We start from the raw sequence: 12,073 nt of genomic DNA, 5'->3' as shown, positions 1-12,073 counted from the left end.
GGCATCAACTAGAATAAATCTATATAGCTCTACTGACTTCACTGGTTCGTACTAGCTGAGAATCTGGTGCAATATTGCCTGACTATAACTGTTAAAGGAAAAACAGTGGGTACTTTGGACACCCTAGCTCCAAGTTTTCATCTGGAAAAGGAAGTAATATCTATACTACTTTCCTTCAATCTTTTTATTGTATCTGTCTAAACATGGGATATCTAAAAGTCTTCCTGCTGGAACTGGATATCTGTGTTTTAAAGACCATGGTTTGAAGGTAAATTCAAAGAAACTGAGGTTATGCAAGTAAGGAAGGTAGAAGAACTGAGTGAAGTTTCAAGTGAAAGTGAGAAGCTGAATCAGAGAACTTGTGTACTTGAAAACATAGGGGGCAAGTTATATGGGACCATGTGCCCATGCTCCACCAATGTTTGGGCTTATCTTCAGAGCCGTCTCGTCCATAGGATGGACCCAGGCAACCGCCCTGAGCCCTGCACTTTGTGGGACCCCGTGCTTCAGGGGGAAGCAGGATCCAGGGTGGCCTGGGTGGCTTGCAGGTGGTGTGGTGCTGGCAGCAGTGAGTGCCCTTCCCTCAAGTCCCCACCCTTGCCCCGCCTCTTCCTGCCCCTATCCCCAAGCCTCCACCCCACCTTTTTCTGGCTTCCACCCCCTCCCACCAAGTAACACCAGGAGCTGGAGGGGTGGGGCAGGGCAGGCTGGGGCCAGGTCACTTGCTGCTGCTGGAACCAGGCCCCCTGCTAACCTCCCCAGTCACCCTGAACCCCACATTCTCCTGAAGCATGGGGCGTCCCAAAGGGTGGGGCCTGGGGCAACTGCCTTGGTCCATCCTATGGATGAGATGGCTCTGCTTGGACCCTTTCTGGGCACCACCAAAATTATACAAACCTGAAGCCCGTGCTTGGAAAGTATACTTAGTGCCACTGGAGAGAGATTTGGAGAACTGAAAATACGAAACCAATGTTTATAGGTAGCAGTACTGAGATCAGCAATTAAGTTACAAACTGAAAGAAAGTATATGCTGCATGTGTCTGTCCCTGCCCGATCTATGATTTGGAAATTGTGGGCCTTACAGAGAAGGAAGAAAAGAAGGTACAAGTAGTAGAAAATGAGATACTGGGGAGAATGGAATGCTAGAGAAGGGTACATAGAGTGAGCATGGAAGAAATTAGGAGGAAGATGAACTTGTACTGTCCAGCCTGTCACTGAGAGGCTGGAGTTTGAGGTGGGCTGGACATATGGATAAGAATGGGAGAAGAATAACCAGCAAAGAAAGAATGGTGGGAACAGGACAGCAAGAAAGGAGATGGAAAATAAAGGATGGAAAGACTGTTGTGACACGTTGCTAGACATTATTCTTAATCCTGTAAGATAATGACCCAAATTCAACCTTTAGGGCCATATTGGTAGATTAATGTTTGTATTTTTGTGGAGTTTATTTTGTTAGAGGTTAATGTAACCAAATAGTTCCTGTCTATGCTGTAATCTATTTAGAGATCAAAAGGAGAGTCTAACAGTTACATGAACTGTAAATACAGTGATATCACTATATTGATCTTTGAAGTACATAGCAAATCACCTGAAAATGGTGGAAAATGGGGAATTCTTCTGTTAATCCATGTAACTAATTACCAGTGATGCGTAGGAAACTCAGAGTCTCAATTATCTATTGTTCACCTAAGGATTCTGAGCTGTCAAGAGAAGGCCTGGAACTGTCTTTAAAAACAAACAAAAAAAACCCTTGGGTCCTGATCCTTTTTATCTCCAATCTGCTTGATGCATTATGCAGGAGAAGCTTGAGTTGTAAGACTGAGATCTCCAGTCTCCCCTGGATATGAATATTGGACTACAACTTATGAACTAATTCTGATAGAACTCTTTGCAACTACAGTGCTCCCTATCTCCACTATGAAACTAATCACCTACATGTAGGGTATGGCTACACTTGCAGCTGTACAGCGCTGGGAGCTGCAGCTATCTTCATACAGCTGTGTAGGGAAAGCGCTGCAGTGTGGCCGCATTTGCAGCGCTGTTGGGAGTGGCTTAACAGGCATTCTAGGATACCTCCAAATACCTCTGGAGGTCAATTACAGCGCTTTTGGTGGCCACGCTGGCAGAGCAGAGCTGCATCACCAGCGCTGCAATCGTTATACCCCAGGCAGAGCAGGAGTACAGGCAGCGCTGTATGTGCCTTGCAAGCGTGGACGGTGAGTAAGTTACAGCGCTGTAAACCCACCACCAGCACTGCAACTCTCAAGTGTAGCCAAGCCTTTAGATCTGTATGTATACTGATCTTTTAACCAATACAGGTCTGTCGCATCTTATGCTGGGGTTATGTTCTGCAGTCAGCATGTAAAGCGACAATCACGTATAGTCAGTTACATTGAGTGTAATGGCAGGCAGAATCACCTGCACTACAGGTACAGTATTAAAATTGTTCCTTTTTTTGTTTTTGCTGACTGTAAAACTGAAATCGCGCATGTTAAATGTGCATAAGATGCGACAGACCTGTACACTTTAAAAAAAAAAACCCACTAAGAATTGGCTGTAAGCATGTATGTGGGTAAGATCTGAAATACTCATTAACCTGGGCGGTAATGCTTCTGATCCTTGGGATTGGTAGAACTTTCTTTTACAATTAAGATTTTCAATAATCCTCCTCATATTTGACTTGGGTGTCTGGGTAGAAGCCCAAGGCTGGGTTGCTATAAGGGAACTGTGTTTTAGCTTCCAGGTAACCAGTACAGTATTACTGAAGTTGTTTTGTGCGGGCTTGGCAAATCTAGCTAGTGGAATATCCACCAGTTTTGAGGATTATCTGCTCTAATTAAATAACCTCAATGTGGCTCCCTGGGGATCCTGGTCACACCTGTCAAGAGGTTTAAAGAGGAAACAAGATTGGAACTCCAAGGCCTACAAACCCGTGCTATGGACCAAGAGGAGTGGTAAAGAACTTCCATGTAAACCGGAAAGGGACTTGAGAAGGGAAGTGAATTAAACAAACATTCCTAGACATTCAAAAGTGGGCCACATAGGAAATAATTCATGAGGGTTTCTTCTGCCTTAAGGTAGAGCTGATAGAGCTTTACAGGTCTAGACGCAATACCACCCTATTTACAGACTTATCTCCCATGATTTCAGTGGGAACTCAGCCCATATGCATGGGCAGAAGACACAATGGCATACACATCATGTAGAGAATGGCCAATTTTTCCTTTGTATTCTCCTCACCCCAAGCTGACAGACAATATTAATTCAGTTTGACTACTAGCTGCAGTGGCTACAGCATTAGCACAGAAGCACAGTTGAATCTTTCAAACCTATTTTATCTTCAGATAAGCCCAGAATGATCTAGTGTCATAATGAAATACTGTTAAAAACCCTGTGTTAAAGTTTACTGGTTCAGAGTGGTAGCCGAGTTAGTTTGTATGAGCAAAAACAAAGAGAGGAGTTGTGGCATAACACATTTATTTAGGCATAAGCGCTGTGTGGCGGGGGAGAGAATATACACTGCTTACTATATTTTTCACTCCATGTATCTGATGAAGTGGGTTTTAGCCCATGGAAGCTTATGCCCAAATAATCTTAGTCTCTAAGATGCACAATGACTCCTCTTTGTATGGAAAAACAGGTGCATTGTAGTTTGTGTGCCAAGTATGCCCTCTTGTGTACAGAGTTTGAATAGACTTTTTTACACTAGCAAACTGAATAAGTACGGTAGACCTTAAAGATAAGAAACACCAGAGTTATGCACTGGCAGGCAGCCGGACACCATGTGAAATTGGAAGTAGCCAATCAGGCAGCAGCAAGAGCCCATCCCCCAAAAAACCCAACCAAGAACTTGTATTGCATCTTAAAGGTAGCACATCTGGGTGTCTGTCCCTACACATGAGCAGCCACTTACAGTTAGGAAGTGAAGATATGGGGCTCATAGGCAGCAGGTTTGTATAATTTTTGTGGTGCCCAAAATGGTGATGCCTCCCACCTGTAAGCTGATAATATATTATATTAAATAGTGTAACATGGACTGGAAGCTGTAGGCATTTAAGTTTCTCTTTATTGCACAATATCACTATCGGAAAAATCCATTGTGATATTAGTGGTCCTACAAATCAAAGATTTGTTGCTGAGATAAAATGAATCTACAACGTGTCAGCGCCACAGATTACAAGCGTCCATTAAAGTGGAAAGTCAGAGCAGCACTTGCCTGCTTCAATATACAGTATTTATATTTTGGGAATGTTCTTAATGTTTTCTCATACTGTGTGGGTGCCTCAGCTTCCTCTGCAAGGTGCCAACTGACGGTGTTGGGGACAAAGATCAGTGGCCTCCTTGGCAGAAGAGACAAAGGCCAGAGGAGGGTGTCAGTTGGAGCTGGCTGAAGAAATGGGAGAGGCCCAGAACTTAGGTCTGGGCTCCCCACCCCAAGATGGACACTGACTGAGGGGTCCTGTTTTGTGTACCAAACAAGCTCTGTTCTAGACTGTATCCTGTCATCTAATAAACCTTCTGTTTTACCGGCTTGCTGAGAGTCATGTATGCGGACTCACTGCAGAAAGCGCATGGTGTGGAAGGGCATGCTGAATGCTCTGAGGTCAGACCCAGGAAGGTGTAAGCATCTTGCCCTGCAGACAGTATGCTCAGAGAGAGAAGGCTCCCCAGAGTCCTGACTGGCTTGGAGGAGTGGTTCCAGAGCATCCCAGCATCCCTTCCACACCCATGCGCTTCCTGGAAGTCCCACAACGGCACTAATACTCCCTCCTCTGGCGTCTCTGTCCTTTTCCAGGCATTAGGAGGCCACATGAACTCTTTGTTCTCCAACACCTTCAGCTGGCACCTTGCAGGAGAGCGGCCCAGGCCATCAGTTGCCCAGAGCCAGGGTTTCGGCCATTCTCTGTGCAGACAGCATCACACTGGCCCTCTAGGGCTCTACAACAATCACACCCCCTTATCCCACCATCTAGATTGTTAAGAAATGCATAGGGGAACAGGCACCCACACAGTATTCAGAGAAAACATTAAGCACATTCCCACTTCGTAACACCTGTATATAACTAGTTATATACTTGAAAGGGTGTAAAATTGGCATCTGCTACACTCCCCCCCGCCCCCAGTCACCACTATTCAGGAGATAGCTAAGTGAAAAGGTGGCATTGCTGAAGCATTATGCAAGTTTTCAATTGCCTGCTAAGAGCATTGTACAGTCCCTGAGAACATTGCTGAATTCTGAGCACTGGGTCTGTCGCTAGTCAGCAGTGAGACTGAGGAGACATAACTGGCACCTTAAAGCACCTTTACCCCCTTCCTTCACAAGGTGCACTAAGCACAGTTTCACAGCCACAGACACAACACTGAGGGGGGGTAAGTACAGTGTGTGTGGGGGGGAGGGGGGACAAAAACCCAAAGTCGCTCCTTTGCCTCCTGGTCCTGCTGCTCCCTCAGCCCCCTCTGCTGAAGAGAGACCATGAGAAAAAACATTCCCTCCGCCCTCCCTTCTCCACCAGCACCAGTTGGGCTTCAGAGTCCCCCTCCCTGCCACACAGCCACCTTGCTCTGCATGGGGCTGCCAGGGACCAACGGGGCAGCTGCTCCTCAGTCTCCCGCTACACTGGGGGGGAGGGGAGGGGCTGCACTGCCACTCCTCCCCCTCCTGGCAGAGCCCACCCTGGCTCATGGAGCCGGCCAGCTGCAGGCAGGCGCCTCCTCCTCCTCACCCCCAGCGCAGCCCAGCAACCAGCCAACACTGCCTGCAGCCCCAGAGCCAGCGAGCAGGGCTGGGGCTGCGGGAGGGAGCTGGGAACAGAGAGCCAGTTAGCGGCCACACACAAAACCCAGCGCCGGACTCCGAGTCCAGAGCCCAGTGAGTGCTGGCTGTCTGCAAAGACCTTGAGTTTGGAAATGTGCTCAGAGGGGAGTGGCCACTTCCCCCTCCCCGCCCCCCACTATGCTACTGGGTGGGAGGAGGGATGCTCCGGGGCAGGGAGTAGTTGTGGTGGCAGGGGCAGGGGCCGGTGCCCGCTCCAGGCAGGGCCAGGGGAGAAATCCAGCTCCAGATATTGGTGGAGCCCAGCCCTGAATATTCCTGGAGCTGGGGCACCTAGAGCACATATAACCTGCTGCCTATGGTGGGGCTGCCAGCCCAAGACCATAGAGCAGGAGCAGTGTGGGGGTCTCTGCTTTCACCCCCTCTCCTCGAGCCAGAAGGTGGGGGATGTGCTGTTTTCACTCCTCCTAGACAGAATAGGGACAAGCTTTCCAATTCAGTCTGACCCGGAGACAGAATTTGCTTGCAAGGAAGCTGCTAGCACAGAAGAGGGAGCTCAGATCCTACCGGAGCCTGGCTTGGAGTGTCAGCTGCTGGAGCCCAAACTACACTTTGTTCAGAATTACTAACATTTCAGAGTTAAGGAGAACTTCCATTCCCAATGTCTGTAACCCTGAGATTTTACAGTACATCATGTGGATTTAGTGAATCTATTGTCCATACTTTCATACGTGGCTGAGACTCCCACTTTGAAGAGGATAGGCCAAAGAACAATACTGTCCTGCGAAAAAGCCAATGATAATACTGTGGAAGAAACTGAAGGATATTCCTTGATTTACAGTGACTGAGGGGGCAGTTTTTCAGTTGATCTAAATGCTACTAATAATCTCACCTTAAGCCAATGACACAATAAAATATAGTATTTTTGAGGGAGGAATTTTCTGCTTTTGCTTCACTCGCATTTTACTAATCCTGCTAGTTTGTATAGTTAAGGAAAGGAGAGTCAAAGATTAAATATGCCCTGGGTCAGATTCTAAGAAGCACAGGACACAGAACTTGCAGCCCAGTTCCCCTAGAAGAGACACAGAGGATTCTTTGTGCCCTCCAAAGCCCTTGAGGCCTGTGTAAGTTACACCAGCTTTCCAGGGCTGCCTTGGGGGTCACAGCGCCACCCTTTAATGAGCACTGCAGCTCATTAAGCCTTGTGGTGGATTTAGAGCTGCCTGTAATAGTTCATGAATGTGGTATTTTGAACTAATTGCGTTATCTGCTGTATGCAGATATTATGAATCATAGTCTTGTCAGGAACTGTATCCAGAAAGGGGAGGTGTGATTATTTGAAGAAAGATGTAACTATCAAGACAATGCAGAGCAATTTGCTTTGAAGCCCTGGCTCTCACCCCTCTTGCTGCCTGCCAGACCAGCTCCACCAGAAGGGACAAGCCCTTGGAAGGAAAGGGTCAGCAATCCCAACAGGTTACACAGATAGTACGCTTTGAGGGATCTGACACTTAAGGGGGAGGATGACCCAGACACTGTTGGGGAGCTAACTGCCCCTGGCCTCTAGAGGTCAGGATAAGACAGGGCTATCTAAACCTTTAGGTAAGATAGATATGACACAGACAATTTTTAAAACAATAAACCGCTCTTCATATCCTATGTGCATTCTACTGTTTAGGGATAAAATACTTTGTTTTAGGAAGACTGCGGGGGTCACTAAATTCACCACTGATCACATCTCATGAAGGGAAGAACAGCAGGTAGCAAAACCCAGTTGGATCTTACTGATCAGTCAGTTTGGATCCAGGCACTGTAGCTAGCACGCAGGCTGGAATGTAAGAATCAGGAATTCCACCACAAGGAGTTAAAGACTTGAGACCTAAGATACAGAGTGGGTGCACTGAAGAGTCTGGAAAAGGGGACAGACAAAGCTTGCTCTGAAGTGTGTCACTCCCCTCCTGCTCCATGCCCACCCGGCCACCTACACCAGGACTTAGGAGGGGATGCTCAGAAGCTGGAGTGCAAGTAGGGCAGTACCCTGTACTGCCAAGAGATTCTAGTAGGTTGCGGTGCCAGGGACGGTGCAAGGCTGCACTCTGCTCCTTCGGGCTAGGAAGGCATTCCTTCTAGGGCTTTAACCACAATCCATGTTGCTAACAACTTAAAACAAAGCCTTTTGTAGCATATGTAGTGCTGTTTTACCTTGGTCAGGAGCCCTCAGGAGGGGGATGGAAGGTATTTAAAAAGGGGTTTTGTTCTTTTTCTCTCTATTAATCGAATTATCTATACATTCATACTGTATCCTATCAAGTCCAAATCATTGAGGAATGCTCTGCCAGCACTGACCAGAGATGTTTGGATTCTGATGTCAGCCCAGTTCTGCAGCTGACAGGAATCAGTGGTGTTGTCCCACTGTAACTGAACACAGAATTCTTCTTGCAAACAATTAGTCTAACATGCATTTTGTAACTGGAACTGGAGCGCAAAATAAAAAAAGAACAAAGGGCCTCATGTTTGAGCTTTGTGGTAAGAGAACATAGTGAGATTATTAATACTGGACATTACAGCCTTAAACACCGCTGCCTCAGAAACTCCAAGAACTTTGCTTAAAACTATGTTCCTCATCTTACCAATTGTGCTAAGGACTTATCACACATCTGCCCACCGTTATCTGAATGAAGCTCCTTCTGATCTGACAGCTCAGGTATTGTCAGTTTCATCCAGACAATTTACAAGCTTGACCTATCTTCTAACCGTTAATCATTGATCAATCCCATGAAGACAGTGGATTATTTGCTAATTATGGACCATTTTTGTGCAAGAGTTCAGGAGTCCATTCTATAAATGAATTGAAGCCCCCCCGCCCCCTTTGAAATACATTTGGGTACAATAGATAATGCAGTTAGATACATTCTACTTAAATTTGTCTTTTATTAAATCATACATATGCTAAAATGCTCCTCACCCAAATCCATATTAAACAAACTGAACACTACATATTGGGGGGGAAGTGAAGAGTTAAGCATGTTGATGTTTGTACATACAAACACCCATTTCAGCACTGCACTGGAAAATATAGTTGAATGTAATTTCTATGAATTTGAAGAAGTTTAACAGACCCAATTGTTTCTGCATAATCAGTACCTAAAAAGTTACATGCCTTCTAAAGAAAAGAATCAGTCCACACTACTGGGGGGAAAAAAAAATTCCTTCCACTGGTGTTCAGAAAAGTGCTACAAAAGACATACATAACCTCATGAGCAAAGGGTGGAGAGGATAATGTGGGAGATATGACCAGCAATAAAGTCCCAAAGAGCGCGAGGTTCACAGATTGCAAACCTAAAAACCACCCCTATCACATCACTTTTTAATGTCCATAAACCTGGTAACGCAAAGGAACACTGAAGCCATTAACCTGAATGTATGCTGTCACTGACTAGCTTCAAGGCTCATCACAGCAAAATTAACGTTGCCTTTCAGGCTAACAGTCATATCACTGGCTCCATCCCCTTACATAACAGAACAAACTCCAGCGGGCATGTGCGGCACAGAAGGGTCTCAGTTAGTGATTTTTTCAGATTTCTTGTCATGTACATGAAATAGCTGGTACTTATGATTAGGCTATTTCCCATGCACGTATATCATCTTGGTATCTGAAGTTATGAATATTAGCTACGTTTACTACATGTTTGCTCTTGTGGTAATGCCCACAAGTTACTTAGACAGCACATAAAGGACAAGTCAAGTTGAACAGCTCATTAAGGAACACTTAGCTCACATACCCCCTGGAAACGCCTGTCTACACTTAATGGATCTTTCTGTGAACATTCTAACTACAATATGGGTGGTGATGACATGTAACTTGCCATTGTACTCCAAAATACCATCTTCACACTGAGAATAGATTTCCCTTCACTTGCAGAAGCTAGAAGGCCCTGGAAACTTCCCATTTGCTTCTTTCCTGTTCCAGCTTTGGACGATGAACAATACTAATGGAGCGTTCTAACCAAGGACTGAGGACTTCAAGGTAATCTGGAGCCTTCTAATTCCTTGATCCTTTGCAGATGGACTTTGAGTTGGATATGGTACAGAGACTGTTCAGCCTCATTGAATGTACCGATTTCCCCTCTTGCCTTGCAATACACAAAGATCAGATGTTTTGTTTCGCTCTGCTGACTTCCACATGAGTCAGCAGCCTTTGATACCTGTGGTATAGCAACATAAACTCTTGCTTGAGTGGTTGTGTTCTTTCCTCTCCCAAAATGTCAAATATTCCCACTGAATCAATAGCAAACTCCTTTTTTTTCAGTGGAACAGGATTTGGCCCAGAGATCAGAGAATGTGATTTTGATAAACTGCTTATCTGTCCAGAGATATTTATGCATGTTCTGACAGGCTGATTTTGATTAATTCTGAAGTGGAATTCGCTGAACTAGAAAACCACAAAAAACTTTCATACCATGGAAAAAATATTGGATGCAGTAAGAAAAAACAATTGGTATGTAGTTTACTAGCATAAATGTTACTGGATCTGAAAACATCAGGCTTAACTTGCTTAAAGAAGAGAAGGAAGAGAAAGTAAGCAACTCAAGGGAGAAATTTTTGTCAGGGCTAACCAGGCTGCACTCCTGGGCTTTGAGTATAGTCAGAGTGGGGATGGGGTGAATCTCTTTGGGGAAAAAAAAACAAACAAACAAACAAACAAACCAGAACAGAACTTAAAAAACTTTAAATTGAAATTACTCCCTCCTCTCTCTTTACCACATCCCTCTCCTGTCCTTACTATTAATTCTTCAGGTTTCACGCCCCACTACACTTTCTGGGCCCAATCAAGGGTAAAACTGATGGAACACTGTTTCAGAGGTATTTTACTTGTGTTTGCAGCCTTACTAGAAGCAAAAAGGGTCATGAGATTCTTTTCTCTCAAGATGACTCATATGATTTTGCAAACCCAGAAATTTGGAGGAGAATCCAAACTGCTGTATACTTAACAGAATTCAATTGCTGATCCTTTGAGGAATGCCCTCCACCCATTAAAGGTCTTCACTAATCACTGATCTTTAATCATAGATATGTTCTTGCACTAGATGACAAAATACTCTCTACACACTCTGCTGCATTCAGAAATATACACTAGATGTGTGTCTGCTGAGGATGCAGCAACTGCTGTCAGGATCAGTATGCCTGCTATTGTTCCTCTTGCCTCTTCTGCATTCAGGAGTAATCCACTCCTCGTATACTCAGACAGTCTATTTTAGAAAACACCTCTTTCCTTAAGCATCAGCCCAATAACTGATTAGCCAGGACACTGAGGGGCTGGAGGTAAAAACATTTAGAGGGAGGTGAATCCTTGATTCTGGAATTTCCTTCTCCCTATTAAAACAAAACAGAGGCAGAGACAGCTGACCTTCCAGAACAGGATGAAAGACTCATTTTTGTACTCGAACCTTTGTTTGTGGGATGTTATTTGATTATGTGAAATTTCAGTTGTGATTTTATTTGGGGAGCGAGGGCTAGTGGTGGTGGTGGGATGGTATGGGAGGAAGAGAAATCCTTAATTTGCCTGTCAATAGAGATACTAATTGGTTCTGTTTTAAAAAATTTACCAAACTATGTCCAGAGAACAATAGTCATGAACAAGTTAAAATGACATTTAAGAAAAAGGGAGCTAAACAATGCTTTAAAAGCTCATGTTACAAGAACACCTGCCAGGTGATCTGCCAGAAAGAGGCAGGAATTCCTTTTGGAACATTGATCATGAAGAAGTCTCAAAAGGCATTTTCTATTGTCAAGTAATTTAAAATGTTCTAGCAGTGTTACATCAGAAACAGTTCTTTTGCTTTCAAATTGCATTAACAGTTGTCGGAAGATATGCAAATACTTTTAGTAGCAACACACGGTTTAAACTAGCTATATAAGCCCCAGCTGTGATTGTAAACACTTCAAATGGGCTGATACTTCCTTTTCTTCCTTCTCATTACTGTCCCATTTCATAATTATCCATTATTTAGATTGTGGTACTACCCAAATAGTTTAGAAGCTTCCCAAACAGATAGAAAGACAGTCATTGCTTTGAAAATAACCATTTCCTCTTTCACTCAGAACCCTAACTGAGTCACAGTCAGGTTCTCTTACAGAATTAGTTTACATTCATTTGAAGGGAAATTACCTTTAAATTCTTGAGAAAGATTTCAGCGTGTTCAAGATTTCCTTTAATATAAAAGGTGACCATCCCAGGACAGCCAGTGGACTGACGCTTCATTAGCTCATGCTGAGGATGTGAGGGCAGTCCTGAAATTA

At 44.6% G+C, this 12,073-nt stretch overlaps 1 protein-coding gene across 1 annotated transcript in view; it reads right to left on the bottom strand.

Annotated features, from left to right (window-relative positions):
• The window catches only part of CTH (cystathionine gamma-lyase), a 67,769-nt gene that overhangs the window by 41,659 nt on the left and 14,037 nt on the right, over positions 1-12,073 (bottom strand). The window lies entirely within an intron of this gene.

Source organism: Chelonoidis abingdonii, chromosome 7 (genome assembly GCF_003597395.2).
Source record: "Chelonoidis abingdonii isolate Lonesome George chromosome 7, CheloAbing_2.0, whole genome shotgun sequence".
Taxonomy (NCBI): domain Eukaryota; kingdom Metazoa; phylum Chordata; order Testudines; family Testudinidae; genus Chelonoidis; species Chelonoidis abingdonii.
This window is presented reverse-complemented; position numbering and strand designations above follow the sequence as displayed.